This window comes from Cyrtonyx montezumae, unplaced genomic scaffold (genome assembly GCF_038088225.1).
Source record: "Cyrtonyx montezumae isolate F1298 unplaced genomic scaffold, pur_monq_1.0 scaffold_2, whole genome shotgun sequence".
In the NCBI taxonomy this organism is placed as follows: Eukaryota; Metazoa; Chordata; class Aves; order Galliformes; family Odontophoridae; genus Cyrtonyx; species Cyrtonyx montezumae.
This window is the reverse complement of record NW_027071936.1, coordinates 8,788,625-8,807,268: the sequence shown is the minus strand read 5'-3', so window position 1 is coordinate 8,807,268 and position 18,644 is coordinate 8,788,625. Positions and strand designations below refer to the sequence as shown.

Sequence of the window (18,644 nt, the reverse complement as noted above, 5' to 3'; positions counted from 1 at the left end):
TGTTGGGGTGTAAAAGTTTCCCAGTGTTCTCTGCTAAGCAGCTGCATTGTAATAGTGGTTGTTGGATCCCTTGAGTTTCAGAAAAACCTGGATTATTACCAGATAATACCCTTTATCTCTGATCCAAGTTCAAAGGCATGCCCTTCTATTTTTTGTCTCTTGAAAAGTTAATGATATCTCTCTGTGAAAGGACAATGTGAACCGAGCAAGAGAGATGTATTCATGCAAGCTGGAAATGTAAGGAACAATGCCCTCTCAAAGGGAGATGTGTTGCTAATGCATCTATTATCCTGCTTCACTTACCTACTGGAGCTCACGCCTGAGCTCAGAGAGAGCCCAACACTGCAGACCACGGACAGCTGTAAGCACATGGCACCTCTGAAACCTTTCCATTTTTACCTTGCAAACATTAAAGGTAACATAAAGGTGACCTTCAAACTTGGGTTTAACACTGAAGTAATTTTCAAGCTATTTGGTTTTAAAACAGTTTCTCTGACTGGTCTGCCCTTTCTGTTGTTTGCTAATTCTTTAGGGGCTTAGGAATGGGATGGAAGATCTGTGCAGTACAGAGACAAGCCTCTGGACTGTGGGTCCAGGGGAGCGGTTTGGTTTCTCATGTGTTTGGTCTGACAGAAGAAGGCACAAATGAGCTACAAAAAGGCCTTGAAAGTGGAGCTGATGTGGGCCTGAGGACAGCTGTAGGGAGTGTAAAGTGTTGTGTGTTAATGCTGAGAATCAACTGCCGTGCCTGGGTCTTTGTTTGCTTAAAGATGTGTTTTCTCCAGTCTTGTGTAACAGGCAACCTCAAATCCCGGTTAATTGGGTTTTGTGTGCATTTTCAGGAACGTGCTGCCAGAGGGACCAGTTTTAGTATATTTACAGTAGTCAGCTCAAACTAAAGAAGCATAAATGCATGATGTGAATGCAAGTTGAGCGTGATAGACTTGTGACATCTAGAAAACCCAGAGACCCGTGTGCTTCAAGCAGATCGTTCAGCGCTGTGAGCTCTTGCTCTGGATAACTGAGAGATTTTTGAGGATCAGGAAGAATTTCTAAACAAAGTTTGGTTTTGATCACATTCAGTTCTGGGTCTTCAGAGTGTCCTTTTAAGTTGTTCTCCCTCTCATCTCCAAACCCTGCTTCAAGTCCTCAGAGTCCACCACCAAAGGGTGGCTGGCATTTCAAGCCAGGCTGTTTCATCTCAATGCTAATCAGCTTTACCTCTTCCCTGTGAGTAAGGCAGAAACATGTCTTAGTGAAAAAAAATGTTTGTTGTTCTGATAACCAAGGCTTGTGAACAAAAATGGGGTTCTGTAAGGCACAATTGTAATTTCGCATATAAGCATCTGTGGCCAAATCATCTTTTGGTGTCTGTTGGCATAATGCTGTAAAGGAAGGAGTGGTCTTTAGCCATCACCGCAGGTGCGACCGATGTGAGGCAGCTCAGAGTGGGAGAGCCATGCTTATCTAGGTGGTTTGGTTGGTCATTGAATGGATAGGGAGAACCGTCCCTTTCCTAGTGCATCTTGCTGCTCTTTTTCCTTTTGCTGTTTTCATTAAGAAGTGGGATAAATCCTGCTGATTTCTTGCATTACCTGGCTTGTTCTATGATGTACTTCCTGCTGCCTGTACTGGTGGCCACATTCCTGGTGGAACTCTGCACTGAGCGCTCCTTATTGCAGTAAGAGATCAGCTCCACCAAAGGGGGCTTTGTCTAGTCTTGTTCCTGCTTGCTTCTGCTGCTGAATCCAGCAGACCCAGGATTACACTCATTGTTGGCACCTTCCTTTAAGGTGATGTTAGATCATGTTTGACACTGTTGTAGGTGTATCAGGCAAATGGGAAGTTCCTTATATCATTTTTAGTAGTGCGGTAAGTCAGAAGAAAATGTACATTTACTGTATTTAATGAGAAGCCTGGCAGATGAGAGAGGATCTTCTGAGATTTCCTCCTGTGTTGTATAGTCAGCTAGTAAGATGGGACCATAGTTGTCAGACATGAGCTGATAGCAAACAACAGGGGAAAGTGTATTCATTTGTCATGGGTGATAATGCCAAATAAATAGAAGCTAAACAAACTTCTCAGTACTTTTCTGCCAGTCCTAGTGAGTAAGGTTTTCTTCTTACTAACATCCCATGCATATAGACCAACTGATGAGAAGTCGCCAGCTGTACAGAAGAAAAATGATCTCGTGCTGAGTTGCTTAGAGATGGATTTGCACTTCCTGATGGCACTCTATCAGCGTAACTACTACGCTTCACCTGGATTTAGCTTTCCATACTTTATGTATGGAAACTGCTTCTGTGGGCTTTGTCTTAAGGACCCACCACTGGACTTGCATTGTTGTTGTTGGAGCAGTCATGTTTGGCTGAAAGACTGCCCATTTCTTAGCAGTGTCTGCAAAGGTCTGAGTAAATCTCAGCATGTCACCTGACTGTAGAAACAGGTTTCCATGCTTATCACAGAGGAACTTGATTTCAGCCCACAATCTTCTGCAGTACACTTAGATTGATCTTAGTCTGCTAATCTAGTCAGGTGGAGAAAGCAGGAGGGGAACTTAACTGATTCTCTTTACATGAGCTTAGTAGTAACTAGTAGTGCAGCAAATGGACAAACAGACAGCTTTGTGTTTTGGTGATGGCATGGAGTTTTTCTAGTTGCTAAATTGTTTAAGGTGCATGTTTGCTACCTCAAAGGAGGTGTGTGAAGAGAGAGGAGCCTCAATGTTGCTGAAGGCCAGTGTCAGAAGTTAATGTCTTACAGCACAAACCACCGGTGATTACTGGCAAAAAGGAAAGAGAACCAGGGCAAAGAAGTGTACCTGCCTCTCGTGGAAAGTATGTTGCTCTGCAGAGAGAAGATCAAAAAAATACCGAGCTTTTTGTGCTTCTGCAGTAAATGTGCACCAGAACTAAGACGATTCAAGTCTTGGGATGTGACTTAAATAACTAAGTTCAGATGTGTTTGGCTAGCAGTGTTGCTTTCTTAACCTATTGTGCGTGTCTATTTGCTTTCCTGTACTCAGGAATATTGTAAACATTTAGCATTGTCGCAGTTGCTGATGTTTGAGGAAACTTTCCTGCAAAAGATAAAAAAGATGCCCTAGACAGGGCAAAAAAAAAAAAAAAAAACAAACCCAAAACATGCAACAACAACAACAACAAAAACATGTGAGAAAAGGCAGCAAGAAACCAAATTGCTGAACTGAGAGCATGGATGAAATATATCAGCAGGTAACATGCAACTGCTTAACTGGCATTGAGTGTTGGTCCTGGAAGTGCCAACATCCCACTGATAGCGTATTCTTTTTTGTTAAGCATGTTTGTGTACGTGCCTCCTATATAATCTAAGTCTCTTCAGAGCTGTCGTTTTCTCCCATTCCTCCCCTGCGTAAACTGCTCGTGGCTTTGGGCTAACAGCAGTGTAAGTTAATCACATTCCACAAAACTCCCCCCTAATGTGTGATATTTCGATTCAGAGCAGGCTTTAGGGTAGGAGAAATTGATATGGCACGTGTACATTTTCAAGGAAAGAAGGGGGGAAGCCAGGACAGGACTGATAAGTAACCTGGCTAACCTCTCTCCCTGTATACAACCCTTGCTTTTTTCTTCAATACGGCCTCTTTCAAAGCAATCTCAATCTTTCATCAAAGAGCTTTCCAGTGCACTCCCAGTGGGTTTACATAAATCTCACTGTTCTTGCTCGTTTTTTTTTTTTTTCTTTCACAGCCCCCACAAGTCCTTGTGTTTCCATTTCTTTAAAACTTCTATCCTCAGGTTGCTACTGATGGCAGTACGGATTACCTATCAGCACCTCCAAATATTCCACAAAGCCCTTGCCTGTTCTCACCCTGCAGTGCTTACGGTCTCAGTTGTGATGAAAGAAATGTGAAAGGCACAGCTAGGCAGTCCTGAATCAGGCTGAGTGCATTCCCCCTTTTTACAGCTTATTGCTTTCTGGATGTTTCTTTTGAGTGGTCATCAATCATTGCGGTGGTAACTCTGAAGCGATTCCTGAAATGTCTGTTCCTCTGATAAAAGTTAACAATAGCACATACAGCGTGAGAAAAAGAATGGCACGTTGGGTTTCAAGTTAAACAAGTGCTTTGTTCTGATTCTGGTTTCCTTTTCTTTTATTCCTCCCTTTTTTTTAAAAGGCATAACCCCTCTCATTAGCCTGAGAGACCGCTATGTGCATAAGTATCAATTAGAAGCAGCAGAGAAACAGGTCTGAAGGCAAATGGAGGTGCATACGGTCTCCTAGAGAAGAGCTCCAGGGAATAGGATGGAAAGAAACCAGCGTAGAGCTTCCTTTCAGTCTCCAAAGTTTACCTTTTCTGGGAAGGTTTCAAAAGAGCACTTCAGCTTTGGAAGCCTGGCAAGCTCACTAGCAGTGGCAGAGCATTGCCTGGCTGGTGAAAGAGGCCTTCAAACTGGTGTTTAATCTGTCAAAAGTCAAAGAAACATGAGGAGCTCCATGCAGCCTCATCCAGGGGCTCAGATGTGCTTTGTGAGTGTGCCAGTGCCTCTGCCTGACCCTACGCTATTGCACTGACGGTGGTGGGGGTGAGGGGGGGGTGATAACTGTGGGACAAGGCAGTAATTTGTGTGGCCTTGGGTTTCTGGGCTATGATCCTACGTGTTCACTTAAACATTCTCTCTCTGTTTGAGTTGTATTTAATTTTTATAGGCTGGGAGTTAGAAACGAGTAAAAATAACTCGCGTCTTTACCCTGCTTCTGCACTGATAGTGCTCTTCCCAGAGCTTTGATTTGCTTCTTTTCCTTTGCTTGGGTTATTTCCATTTTAAGGCCTTGTACACTTAGATGTGAATCACCCTTGTAATTGAACTGCAAGCTGTGAGCTTTTCTCCGTTCTTTGATTAATCTGGCCCATTGATCAGAAGCATTTTTGGGAAACTCTGGAAATCTCTGAGTCGCTCTTGAGTTTAAGATATTCCTGTGCTTTTGATTAACTTGAATAAAAGAGCCGTAGCAGGATTGACATATTCTTTTGCTCCAGTATCGACGCTGACAGTTCATTCTTGTCTATCAGCTCCACTCTTCACAGAGGACTTGCAAATGAAGACATTTTTGTCACTAGTGGATAGAAAGGCAATAGAAAGGGGTCTGGATTATTCAGACTTTGGTGGCTATTTGCAGCAAAAGGCAGAAAGTTCAGCAACCAGCTGGGAAGTGAGAAAACTGATTTTTCAGATGCCAAAGGAACCACTCATCCGTCCTTAAGAATAAAATACATCCCTGCTGTAAATACAGAGTTAGCCACAAGTTTAGGAGAGGCAATGCAGAGGATTGGCATTGCATAAAATACTTCATATAGAGCCCACAGTAACTTGTTGAAGGAGTTGCTGTGTTTTTTAGTTCTTCGCAAGTTCAGGCTACCTCCTTTTTGTTGGAAATGTTTAGTTTACCTTCTTCCATTCTGTTTGTCAAGAGAGTTCTTCAGATGTTGCAGATCCTGTTGTGGCTGTCAGTATAGACTAAGCCTTTCTATCTAGGCTCTTTTTGCTAGTAATTCATTGTAATAGAGCTTAAGCTTGTAATGGATCTGATATCAAAATGGGCAGGCCAAAAATGGGCTTAAATTGCAGTGGGGAAAATTTGGTTAAAATTAGGAAAAAATTCTCAAAAATAATGGCAGTTGAATGGCAGTGCCAAATGCTGTGCAGGGGAGATGGTGTGTTTATTGGTATCCATGGGGACTCCTCTCAAGTCTCATTACTCAGTTTTTGGATATCTGGTATCAGAACTGGAGATACGATTCTTGACATCACTAACACCTAGCATGTCTCTGTGGTTCTAGCATTAAAACAGCCCATATTAGTCTGTTATTTTCCTTGTTTTCCTGCATTTCAGCTGCTGGCTTATTGCTTTATGTTGTCCAGCCTAGTTGAGTAACTGCTTGCAGCATGCTTTTTTCAGTAGTTAAAGATTTATTTCTTTTAAAGACAACTCTTTTTACGATGTTCTTTTTCTTTGGGAACACATCTAGGTAGTGCAGGCAAATACTAATTGATTTGTATCTTCAAGGGTGGGAGAACAGAATTACTGGATTAATTTGGCTCTCTAAATGGTACTCTGGGACTTGTACAGTATCTCATCAGCAGGCAGAGCTGTTTCTCTTGCATCTTACAACTTGAGATAAGGGTCAGGCTTTCTGTTTATACTGTTTACGCTCTTTCTGAGCTTCAGATTTACCACTGCTGTAAACAGAATTTACTCAGTGCCCCAGTGGAGCAGTGTCTACTAGAGGTTAATCCAGTGGTGAACATCCTCTGTAGTATGCTCGCAGCAGCACAGATATTACGGATTTCCTTTCTTCCTTGACTGTGGTGCTCACACTTTAAATGATGAGAGAGGATTTTAAATGTGTGCAGAAAGTGGAACCCTTGCTTGAGGGCATAGTGGATTATGCTGTTTATGGGACAAATCTGTCCCAGGCTTGTAAAGCTTGGGAGCTGCCTGCTAGAAAGACCTGTTCCTTATGTGGTGTTGCAGCAGCTGAGTCAGCAGGTAGGGCTGAAGCTGCCAGTCTGTTGGGCTGGTGAAACAGAGGAATGCAAGGAAGCAGCCATTCGTGGCTTTCCAGCTTTTTAAGACAAATGTTTCAACACCATCTACTTGCATAACAGTTCAGTTTTATATTAGGTTAGGTTTTGCCAGTGTCCCTGGGTTTTACTAAATGGTTTGTGGAAGCTTGGCGGAGGAAAATATTAAGATGTACACAGCTAATCACTAATTTACGGGCTGTGATTTCAGTGGGTTTGTGATTTGTGAGATGATTAGAGCCAAAGTGTATGTTAGTCTATTAAATAGGCAAAATAATTAAAAGAAATGAATTTAAAATTACAGCCTGTGCAGATTAACTTGCCACTGGGTCTTTTTACATTACTTCTTTAATAAAGTCTTGTCAGCTGTACTTTTTGTGTTGTATTCCTTCTACTACATTTGGCTGAAAGTCTGTCCTAGATCAAGAGAGGCAGAGTGTTTGCCTTCCTTGTAAGAAATGTTCCTCTTTTAAATAGATTTTAAGTGCGGTAGTATTGTTTGTGAATAAAAGAGCTATTGTTTCCATAAACAAAGCATCAATTTAGATAGCTCTAGGTTTAGCACCAAGGTGGCAGAAAACAAAGGAAAGATCTCTGCAGTCTGTTACTCATTATCTCTTACTGTTAAGTTAGGCATCTCTTGTAAGTATTGTCTCTTTCTCAAGAGAATCTGAAGAGGGAGAAGGACCTGAAGGGCTCTGTCCATCTGAAGAGAGGTTTCTAAGATAAAGTGGTTTCTAAGATGCAATTTGCTTTTGAAACCTTCTCTTTTCATTGACTACAGACTTAGCTCAGATAGTTGATTACAAGTAAATGCCATTTAAACAGTTAAATGGGTAAATCCAGTGCTCATTATGAAAGTTCTCTGTTCTGGGAAAGCTGAAATAAACAAAATAATTTCATTTAAACTTCCTAAGAGATTGTGAGTTGTGAGCAAAATCAAACTGACATGTTTGAAATGGTCCATGGAAATTCTGCACTGTGTCCTTTTCCAGTGTAACATGAGCTTTCCCTGGTCCAGTATTTGACATAGCTTGGGGAATGTGAGTTGGAATGTGGTATAAAGGCAGGAAATAACCAGGTTAGTCTTTTTTTTCCAAATGAAACACTGAAGTGGCACGGGGGGGGCACTTGTACTGGATCTTCTGTGTCTTAGAGGTGGAAAACTAAAACATGCCATGAGAAGAGGCTCTGGGCTTAAAAGCAAAAGCCTTGGTTTTCTGTCATAGCGAGTTAGAATTTCTGTTTTGGTCTGCCTCACAGAGCTTGGTGTTTCTGGAATACAAATGCTGTGGTTTGTGTTTGGTTTTAAGGTGTAAGTTCAGGCTTGTGTGACTGACTTGCAATTCAAGGAGTTTGCAAGGGAAGAGTGAGGCTAGGTAATACCCATCTGCATGAAAAATGACAAGCTCTGAGCCTTGATCTGTAGCTTGAGGAGAGGATGATGGCTCTGGGTGCGTGCCACCCCAGCAGCTTCTGTTAAGAAAGGGTTTTGCTGGTGAGCTGCTGTGGGTCAGTGCTGAGGACACCAGCCACCATGCAGGCGTTGACTGGTTCAGGCAGCGAGCTGGGGATGAAGGGGTACCACTCCTGCAAGAAACTTTGGTGCTTAATTAGGAGTGTGGGGAAAACAAGGCTGCTCTTCAGCCAGCTACAGTTGCAGCAAATTGAGCTAGCAGATCTTCCCAGCTTCCATCCTTTTGTGAGATACTTCTTTGTTAGCAGAGACGCTGTGCTCATGACGCACAAAAGGAGAAGTGCTGTCGTGCTGCTCCTTGGCCATTGTGTATGACAGATGTGTCAGAAGGCATGTCTGCAGTAAATGTGAACTGCAGACAACTTAATTAAAGAAATAAGAGACAAAGAAATGCCAGCATCTGGGCAGTTTGATGCTCAGCCTTAGTGGAGCTCAGGAATGTTGGATATCCTGCTTCACATAATTGCATAAACAAACTTCATCACCTCCTCCCCAAGCAGGTCCTATGAAAGTAGTGTAGATGAGTGAAGCACTGAAAGGTGGCTGGGATATGACTTTCCATCTCTCTTTTTTTTTTTCTTCTTCTTTATGTAATGAATAGGGGTGTTGTCAGCTGCCTGCATTGTGTTCGTCACTGTCAGGGCTGGCAGTGTAACAGATAAGTGGATGGATTCAAGGCCACCCAGGGAATGGAGCCTGACAGGACCTCATTCATCACTTCCATTTCAGAGGTCTCTGTGGAAGGGCTGGCATCAAAGAAGTAATCAAGGCTCACAAGACCATGGGGGGGGGGTGGGGGGGGGAATGGGAGGAGTGCTCTGCATTGCAAACAAACAGAGCTGTCAAAACTGTTTTGTAAATGAAGTGTTTTTCAAGAGATTGTGTTTATAACATTCACCCTAAGCATACTCCTCATAATATATAACTACCATGGGAGCCTGGGGCCACAACCCGGGCTTCTCCCAGCCTCCAAATAAAAAATGTCAATTGCAGGGAGAAGTCAAAAGGTGTATGTGGGGAGGTGGAGACACTTAAGATATGGCTCATCCTAGTGGTTTGTTTCATCAGGTAGCCTCTCCATCTTCAGCTCTGCTCTTGGCACCCCAGCTCCATTCATCTCGAGTAATTGGGCCACTAAGTATGATGCCTTGCCTGCTGCAGATGAGACTCGTGGTACAATTTGCCACTGGCTATGTGAACTTTGTGACAGCAAATGAGCCTGCTCTAAAGATTAAAAAACACACGCAAAAAAAAATCCTGTTAATACGGACCTAGGGGACAAAGGAGAAAGCATTTGCTAGCAGTGTGAGGCTGGCATCAATAGCCCTTGCATATGAAATCATGCTGAAAGGTTTAGGTTTCTAGAAAAAGAGCAGGTGAGCAGTGTGCTCAGCTGGGTGGCTGCTCAGCTGTCAGTCTCTTCTGACAAGCAGGATATCCAGCTGTCTGTGTGTACAGAGTGCAGGGCTGGATGAGCTGGTGAAAGAAAGGCATCTGCACTCAAATGTTAAGAGTACTCAAATGTTAAGAGTACAGTTGCCTTGTTAGCTTGTCCTTAATGTTTTCTTCTTCAGTTTTGTTCTTATTTCCTCACGGATGATGCCTGGCTGGATGTGATAGGTCACCTGGCAGCTGGGGCTGTGGCTGTTACCCAGTGACTGTGTGCCTGTCCCCTGTGTGTGAGCAGCCTTGCTGCTTCCCACTGACCACAGCTGCTTGGTTTGGGGACAGAGCTTTACGTGTGACAGTCTGAGTGTGCCCATGTTACATGATCTTGCACACAGGGTTTAGGCATGTCCTTGATCCCTCAGGTTATCAGATTGATGTTAAATTGCATGCACTTAATAGGAACTTAAGTGCTTTGGACTCACAGAGTACTTCCTGTTGGACTGTCATTTTTCTTACTGAGCACTTTGAAACACTCACTGTGACTTGTGCTACTTGGAAGTTACGTGTATGTGCTAAGAATACCTTTACATAATGCATTGGTTATTTTCTTTTAAGTTCCTAAGTTTGCTTCTGAGTCCTAAGCTCTCTTGAGGCAGTAAAAGCTTAGTAAATCCTGGGAATAATACTGATCAAATGCAGCTTTAGATGACAAAAAAAAAAAAAAGCCAGATGTTGTTCAGGGCCTTCCCCTGCTTTACTAGCCTGGGTTACAGTCAGTGTTGGGTTCCTGAACCAGTCTTAAAGGGCATCCTGTGGCAAAACATTTGCCATGATGAGAAGAATTTCATAAAATGGCAATGATCTTTATTTGTATAGCACTTTTCACCCAGGAGAAAAACATAGTGCTTCACAAAATGATTTTTACAAGCTGCACCGGCACTGAAAAGCAAGTTCCTCCAGGATGAAATACACCAGCTGCTAAGCAGCAGCACTGCTGCACGAATAAAATAATAAAGCTATTTGGAGAGGAGTTAATGACTGCCATCAAGCAAGTCAGTGATCGACAAGCAGCGGCAGGTTTTGGTGAAGGTGATGGGAGTCTGAACTCTTCTGTTTCCAGGAGAACAGAGGATGTGATTCAATATCCCTTTGCAGAGGGATCTGGTAGGAGCAGCGAGCTCTTACTTGGTAGCAAGGAGTTTCTTGGATGTTGAAAATGTGGTTAGAAGAGCAGGTGAATGAAAGAAAGGGGGAGGCAGGATGGGCAGGTCATTTACTGTGAGCATGTCTAGTGTGGCCCTGTGTCCCCTACTGACTTCAGCCTCTGTGTCCCTTGGCAGCTTCTGCAGTGGCTCTAGTTAGGAGTGTGTCAGATCAGCTGGGAGCTGGTAGCCTGGGGGAGGTTTGTTGGTCTGACCAGGTCAGTTGGCTGAGCTGTCCAACTCACTGTAGAGGAAGGTAAATGCATTTGTTGGCAGTGGAGGAGTAGTACAACCTCTCCATGATATGTGCTAGATGGAGGGTTTTCCTATAGGACTTGTTGCAAACTCAGGGCAGGGTGGGGAGAAGGAGTTACCCCACTAGCTGTGTCTGTTACATCTGGGTCTCAGAGCTTTGTCTTTGACATCTTCTGTACTGGATTGGGTGAATGGTCTTTGTAGGCAAAGGTTGCAACATAGAGTACTTGAGTGTGCATTCACCCTTTGTCAGAATGACCTGACAAGTCTTGCAAGAAGAACTAGGTGCTCAGGCCAAAGATCAGTGATCTAACTCAGTAAAGTGGCACAGAGAGAACTGAGGCATGTGGAAAGTGTTATGAGATTGTACCTGTTACAGCTCTAGAGTTTATTCTTCATGTGTAATTTAGGACTGGTCTTCTCAGGGACAAGTCATCCCCCATTCCTGGGTAGTGGAAAGATTCTTCAGTGCAGGGAAGTGTGTGTTCCTGACCAGACTTGCAGGAGAACCTGCTCCGTTTTCCAGAGATGAAATCATGAAGTCATTTGTCTTTACTAACTCTGAGTGAGCATAACTTTGGCAATCAGATCATGAGAGTTTAGAAAGCTTTAACAACACATGGAATTGTGATTATGAACCAGTTCCAAAGTTCAGGTACAATTGGATTTGCTTCTAAAAGTAAAGAGAGTGTAGACCTGACACTGTAATTTAGGATCATCTTTTGTTTGCAGATGTATTTATTACTGACATTAAAAACATCAGGAATTACCTGTGCTGCAGTGGAAGTCTCTGGAAGAATCACTGAATAAAGGTCAAAATAACCATTAGAGAAATTTGAAGACAAATTAGATTATGAAAGGAAAAAAATGAACCATGAGGTCTCATCATGAAAGATGTAGATTCCTAGTTAGTGGTTTCTGTGATCACTTTGTCTGTACCAGCTAAGTATACAGTGATACATACAGTAAAAAAACCAACTAACTTACAGTTCAAATTCTATAAGTTCTTGTTACTCTTTGCTTCTGTTTGCCAGGCAAACGTATCTTTTTGCTATGAATAATCAGGTTTGCTGCTGTAGAACTAGTAAGAGTTATGTGTATTGCATTGTATTTGACATGTGTGGTCCTGGAATGTGTCAGGCCATGCAAATCAAGTCAAATATAGTTGAAACAGAGGTCAGATTTTGTCTGTTTAGAACCAACACCATGGAATTTAAGACAGCTAGCCCAATCGTGCAGCTCCGTGGAGAACTGGGAAGCAATATCTGCATTATATATCAAGGGGCGGTCGTTGAAGGGCATGAAGGTTCCACAGCAGGTAAGTGCTTCTGCCTTAGCAAATTTGAAATCAACAAGATATTTTTGGTTTAGATAACATGCTTGCTTCTCAGGTTATGCAACCAAGAAGACCAAAGTTTAGACTGCTTTATCAGCAGTTGGGAGTTCTGTAAAGAACCTGTCTTCCGTTTTAGAATCACTGTTTCCTGAAACGTGCTCTCTAATGCTGAGATCAGCTATGCTTGGATGAAATTTAAACCAAGACAAAAGGTGAGGACAAAGAATTGCAAATAAGGGATTAACTGCTTTGGCATTTAAAAAACAGAGGGAGGAAAGATGAATCTTTGTTCCTCTTTATTGCAATAGAGCCTAGATCTGTGCTTGTACAAAAATAGAAGCATAAAACAGAAAAAGCAAGCTGTCAGTTGGTAGCAACTTGTTACCAAACTGGATTTGATGCTTATGGTATGTGGGTTGGAAGGGAGAAAAGACCAGCTGTTCCTCCTGCTATGGAAGGCAGAGCTGAGAGCGTTGAAGGTCGTGCGACTTTATGGTCTCTCTTATGCAGAAAGTCATGAGCAAGCAAGTAAAAAAAGACTTTGCATCTCCTAAAAAAAAGCCGTGCAATCTAATTAGCATAGCCTGTTTTTAATTAGCATGTAAGATCAGCTATGACAGTGAAAGAAGGCTGAATAGGGTTTACTGGGATTCAACTGTGCAAAAATATTTATGGTAGAGCAGCCCTTAGAACATCAATAACTTGAAGCAATTCCTTTCGGTAAACAGCATGCTGAAGGTCTGCAAAACAGGAATGCATGGTGATGGCTGTAGTCTGTATTAGGGCATGTTTGCTGTCATCAAAAGGATAATAGATTTGAATTTTCTGGAGTTTAATTTTTATCTACTGAAGCTGAAGAAACAGTTGTAGACCATGAGCAGTAGCTGCGAAGATGGTACTTTGGTTATAATTCATTTTTCTGATTGTAGCTGAAAAGGGCTGTTCCTTGCTAGAGTGTCTGATTCAACCAGCCTCAGCTGAAGGAGGCAGCTCTTGTATGTGGTGATTCATTGTGGTCTTCAAATGAAATTTCTCCTATCTTTTCCTCAGTGCTCGTGAGCTTCCCGTAGGTGCTATTGTGTAGCGAGAGAATAGTAGTTCAGCTGTCCTGATTTTAAAGCGTGCTGAGAAAAGGGTTAGAGTGTGGTGTGAATCCCCTGCAGCTCCCATCGTTAGTGGTGCCTCAACACTATTCCAGCTCCATGACAAAGTGGTTTTTGCCAGGCAGCACTGAGAAGGGATCTACAGAACAACATTTCTGACTTTTGTACCAGATGTTACACCACTGCACAAAGATCTCACATGGGCAGAAATGACCTTTAGGGCATGGTGAAACTCCACTGTCAACAACTCCCCACATAGCAGCACAAGCTCTGTGCCAGCTAGCAAGCAATGTCAGTGCATGTGTGTGTCAGCAGAACCTTGTGGTTGTAGACTAGCCAGCCATAACACTGTGTCAAACCATTTTCTCCTTGCCTTTCATTATTCTTCCTTTTTAATGTTATGGTATGGATTGATCTTCCTCCCTCAGGTTGGCTTTCACCACAGACACAGAAGTTGGTTTCCTTTAATCTGTTTTTATCTGGTAGCCCGGTAGAGGGAATAGGCTGGGCTCTCAGATAGGTGGCAGTGGCCTCTAAATAATGAAAGGACGTGGCTGGAGTATTTAACTGAGAGGTAAACACAAAAGGGGTCAGTCAGCAGCAGGATTTTTACTCGCTCTCTACTCTGCTGCCAGCTTGAGGCTTTTGGGCCCTTCATACAGCATTTCAAAGAAATTTCTGGCTGTCAATTCATCTTTTAAAAAGCGCTTTAAAAAGAGAAAGGAAAGCATTCCTTGAGTGGAGAGAGCTGTAAATATAGTGATTACTTTAGAAATAAAATATAATTGTCTTCATGGAGGTTGAGAGGTTGTATTCAACAGAAGATGTGGGAAAAAGCTGAGACTAACAAACAATTCAGTACTCCACGTGTTCAAGGTGATAGCCATATTCTCCACTGTTAAGCACCAAGTCTCTCATTTCTTTTGGTCCCCAAATTGTTCCTATTGCATTATGAATAGGTTAATGCCTAAATAAAGTCCATGCAGCTCTCCTTTACTTGATAATGTGTTTTCAAGTGCCCTTAGCTGGCAGATCTGGGATGCTGCAAACATAATAGAAATAAAACTAGACTCAGTAGCCCAGAACATCAATCACTCTAATAAAAATCACAACAAAGAGGAAAACAAGCAAGCGGTCTGGGGAACTATGAGCAACTGTAAGGAGCAAAAGCAGAATAAGGAGTTGCTCTTCTGGTGCAGCAGACTGTTCAGTGGGAAATCTAGGACAGAGAAGAAGAATAAATGGCAGCCTCAGTCATGTTAGCCTAGGGATCTTGTCATTGGAATAATTCAGGGTTAACTGTTAATTCCATATGGCAAACCTTGTGTCAGTATGCCTTGTACCTGTGTATTGACAATTCTTTATGGTTAACATGGAAAGTGAGGTATGTGTTTATGAGTGCCAGGAAAGAAACTCTGATTTCTGGGTTTTACTTCTCTTTTTTTTGATTAAAATTTGTGGTTGGATCCATGTATTACAGAAATATAAATATAGGAACATGGTGAACTGGATCATCAATACATTTCGTGGTATCGGTGACATAATACCCACATGAATTTTGCTCCTGTGGTTTATTATGCTGGTTCCAGGACTGTGGGAAATATTTATGATCTTCACGATTCACTGATTATATTTATAATCACTAGAAAGAATCGTTTGTACTTGGTAAGATGATGATTTTTTTTTTGTTTCAGATTTATTGTTTTTATTTCTCCAGACTACGCTTTGAGTTTAATGCTAAAGTTCAGAAATTTATACGTGGCTTTTTGTCATAGACCCAAATAGGATCCATCTTCCTCTGCAGTGAGCAATTTGTTAGTATCCTGAACAGGTCTGAATGCTCTGGCAGTGGCTGAGCTAGGGGAGGAGTGTTGGTTGGTTTGTTTGATGCAGTCAACAGTGTGTGAAAGAAATATTGCATGTTGAAGGTCACACCGGCAAGTCTACATCACATAGCATGAGCAGTGCCATTTGAAATTTTACGTGACAACTGAAGTTGCCAGAAATAAGAGGCTCCAGATAGCATTTGTTCAGCTTTATTCTTCAGTTGTCGATGATCTCCTTGCTTATGAAAGCCTTTCACGTCTGGCTCTCTGGTCTCCCAGCAGGTGTGTTATAGTGGTCATAAGCTTGGACTGGTTCTAAGACCCTTGGTGGGCAACTTTTGGTTGTCACATAACACTTACGCTTCCCTGCAGTGATTTAGGACTGCAGCCTAAATGAGTTCTGTGACACTCAGGTAACTTCAGTGGGTTTTGGGCAAAATCTTCACCTGTGTAGATCCACTTTCTCTATTGAAATGATTTTCTTTAAACAGAGTACACTATCAACTCAAGTTAACCTTTGTTTTTCTGCAGGTCATTGTCAAATACTGATCTGAATGTTCTCATTTGCTTATGCAGTACATAGAAGGAAGCGCAGTAAATAAGAGGAAAAGTTTGTTGGTTTTTTTTTCTTGGAGGAAGTCTTATCACTTGGTACTGAAGTGGCCACTGCTCCTCAGCTTTCTTTCAGTTGGATCTTTGAGAAAGAAATGAAACTCCTTAAGGAGGTTACTCCCTTGAACTCAACAGTTAAGTATGTATGTTGAAAAAGTAGGCTACAGGAAAGAGATGTAATTAAAGGACAAATGGTATGAGGGCCTGACCTCTTTGTTTGAAACCCAGGTTAGTGACCAGTTCGTCACTGGCCACACAAGGTTGGAATCCTCTATTTCTAGAGGATTAAAAAAAAAAAGCAAGAACTTTTTTCCTTTTTTTTTTTTAATTTTTTTGTTATGTATAATTTTGCCATGTCCTATTTTCCAGCTGCACTAGTACCCACTTGTCTCTGAGAGAGGAGTTTTTTTCCCATTTCAGCAGGTGTTCAGTTAGAGAGGTCATGCTTTCATTCCCCTTATATGAGCTTAGTTCTTGTCACATTTTGAGCTTGATGACTGGGTTAGTTGCATTCCTGATTTAAAAATATATACATATTTGTGTAGGTACGAAATGTCTTGACATTACTGAGGTGTGTGATGAGAACTGTCAGCTGCTTTGGTTTTTTTTTACTTCTCAAACCAATCTGTTCCTTTGAGCTGTCAGGTAAGAAAGAATGCTGCTCTTCAGAAGCCTGCTCTTCTTAAGTAACAATTAAAAAAGTGATTTTGTTGCACCGTATTTGCCTTGTAATTCTAAGAGCAAACCCTCTACTGGTATTAGTGATCTTGAACATAAGAAAGATTTATACTAAAATCCCACTTCTTAATCTTATGCGGTGTGAAGTGTTTAATGTTTGAGGTTTGTTTTCTGAAGTTTGGTATCTGTGCTTCTGAGAGTTTAAATGGCATTGTAGCCCCTTCAAAATCAGGAATTCAGAGAATTAGGTCACAGTACAGTCAGCAACTTTTCTACAGTTCTTATTTTCTTCACCTTGTGCTGTCCTATTTAAATTCATGTGCAGTAGCCATGAAAAGCCTTCTATTTGCTGCAAAAGAGAAGATTTTTTTACATTGTAATATCTAAGATACAGAATATCCCGAAGTGAAAACTCAAGGAAGGCGATGCTTCTAAGTTTTATCAGAAGCTAAGCAAACAAAATTGACCCGTGATTGGATAAATAGCACTGACCTCCTCTGCTTCATTCTGCAGTAAAAGCAACTTATTCTACTTTTGTTTTTCATCGTGCTTAGTTATCCAGAAGTACTGTGTTCTCAGTAGCAGGAAGAAGGTCTTGCATTTATCTCTTGAGTCCAAGCCCTGAAACAGAGACTTCTGTAACCTTATAAAAAAGGAGAGTAATGAATTGAAAACCTTTCTGAAACTGGGGACCTAACTATTGCTGAGAAAAGTTGCTGGGAGCGGGTCTCTAGGAGGTTGTGAAGCAGGTGGGTTAATACTCCACTGAAGGGTTACAGTCTCTTTTTGCAGTCTTCTGTGGAAAGTTTGATCAGCTAACTCAAAGTCAGCAAACCGTAGAGTGCGTGATTCTGGTTAGCAACTGTTGAAATAGCTTAACAGATGCCACCTTTGCATAAGACTGTTTTTGAGGCTCGGGTCTGAATCTCCTTTGCCTTCTTATTCTGCCTAGAAATCTAAAGAAATTTGGGAAAAAAAGATTTCTAGTGTCATGTTGATTGCTGGTATAGATGTTGGCATGTCTACCAGTACAGTGGAGAATGAGCTCCTTTTTTTCTGCCTATTCAGGTCTCTCATTTAATAATTAGCCCAAGCATTCCCTTCACCCTTTTGCATTTAATCTCTCGATTACCCTTCTGCAGTTTCTGTGTAAGATTTTTCCTTATAGCTCAGACTGACCACTCTTTGCGGCTGCTGGGGCTCTTCAGTGCATGCATGCTTAGACTTGCCTGGAAGGCATTGCATTTGGGATCAGAAAAGTTTCAGAAGGTGTGTAAACGTTAAGCTAGATAAAGCTGACTATGTCTTCTCAGTGACAGAAGAAAGTTTTTTTCAGGAAGAGGCTTTTGGTGACTGCGAAGAGATTATCATCCAATAAGAATGAGATTGATTGTGAACATTCTTCTTTTGCCCTACTTGAGTAAGCTGTTTTTAAGTGGACAAAATTTAGGGAATAAAGACATTTTCTCATGTATGCATTGGAGTTTGTACAACACAAGAGCCTGGTCCTACTCAAGTTGTATGAAATCGGGGGGTTGCTTTGTTGGTTAGTCTCCAGATGTTACGCTGTTCTAAGACTAGCAAATGCACTAAGATTCTTAAACTTTTTTAGGATTGTCTGTTTATTGTGCCAGTTCATCCTCATTTCCAAGCTCAGGCTTGTGGCAGTTCGTTCTCTCTTTGAGTGAGGCAATCAGTGGTCTGCTTGCAGAGAAAACAGAGAAGATTGGGGATAAGCTCAAGGCTGTGCCAAAAACCCATTGTCTTGCTCAGTCTAGAAAACTTCTGTATTATTTTCCTTCTAGATATTTAACAAAGAGGGAAGCCACACCTTCATTAAACTTTAACGGTATTCAACACGTGCTCCTCTGATCTTTCCTTCCTAGGATGTCTCTGTGCATTTGCCTTGTTAGCTGTCTCTTATGAATAGTTGATCTGTGAGTAGGTGTGCGATAAAGTTCATTGTAATTACAGGGACTTCATCTTGTGACAGGATGCTATCAGAACGTTGCTAATGCAGGAAAGTAATGTCTCTTTATTCTGCTTTGTTTTGTGAAGTTTTGCCGGGGTTTAAGAGATCACCCATTTCAAATTCTTCATGCACTCACAGAAAGTTTCAAGTATTAATAACATAAAAATTTTGAAATGTATTTGTATTTTAATAGCAATGAGACGCACTTTGACTCTCCTCTCAATAACT

At 41.7% G+C, this 18,644-nt stretch overlaps 1 protein-coding gene across 1 annotated transcript in view; it reads left to right on the top strand.

Annotated features, from left to right (window-relative positions):
• MAML3 (mastermind like transcriptional coactivator 3) overlaps positions 1–10,697 on the top strand; it is a 413,710-nt gene extending 403,013 nt beyond the window's left edge. Inside the window, exon 6 of the mRNA XM_065736329.1 lies at positions 10,682–10,697. The gene's annotated coding sequence lies outside the window, so the exon portion shown is untranslated. The remainder of the gene's footprint in view (positions 1–10,681) is intronic.
• The last annotated feature ends 7,947 nt before the right edge of the window (positions 10,698–18,644 follow it).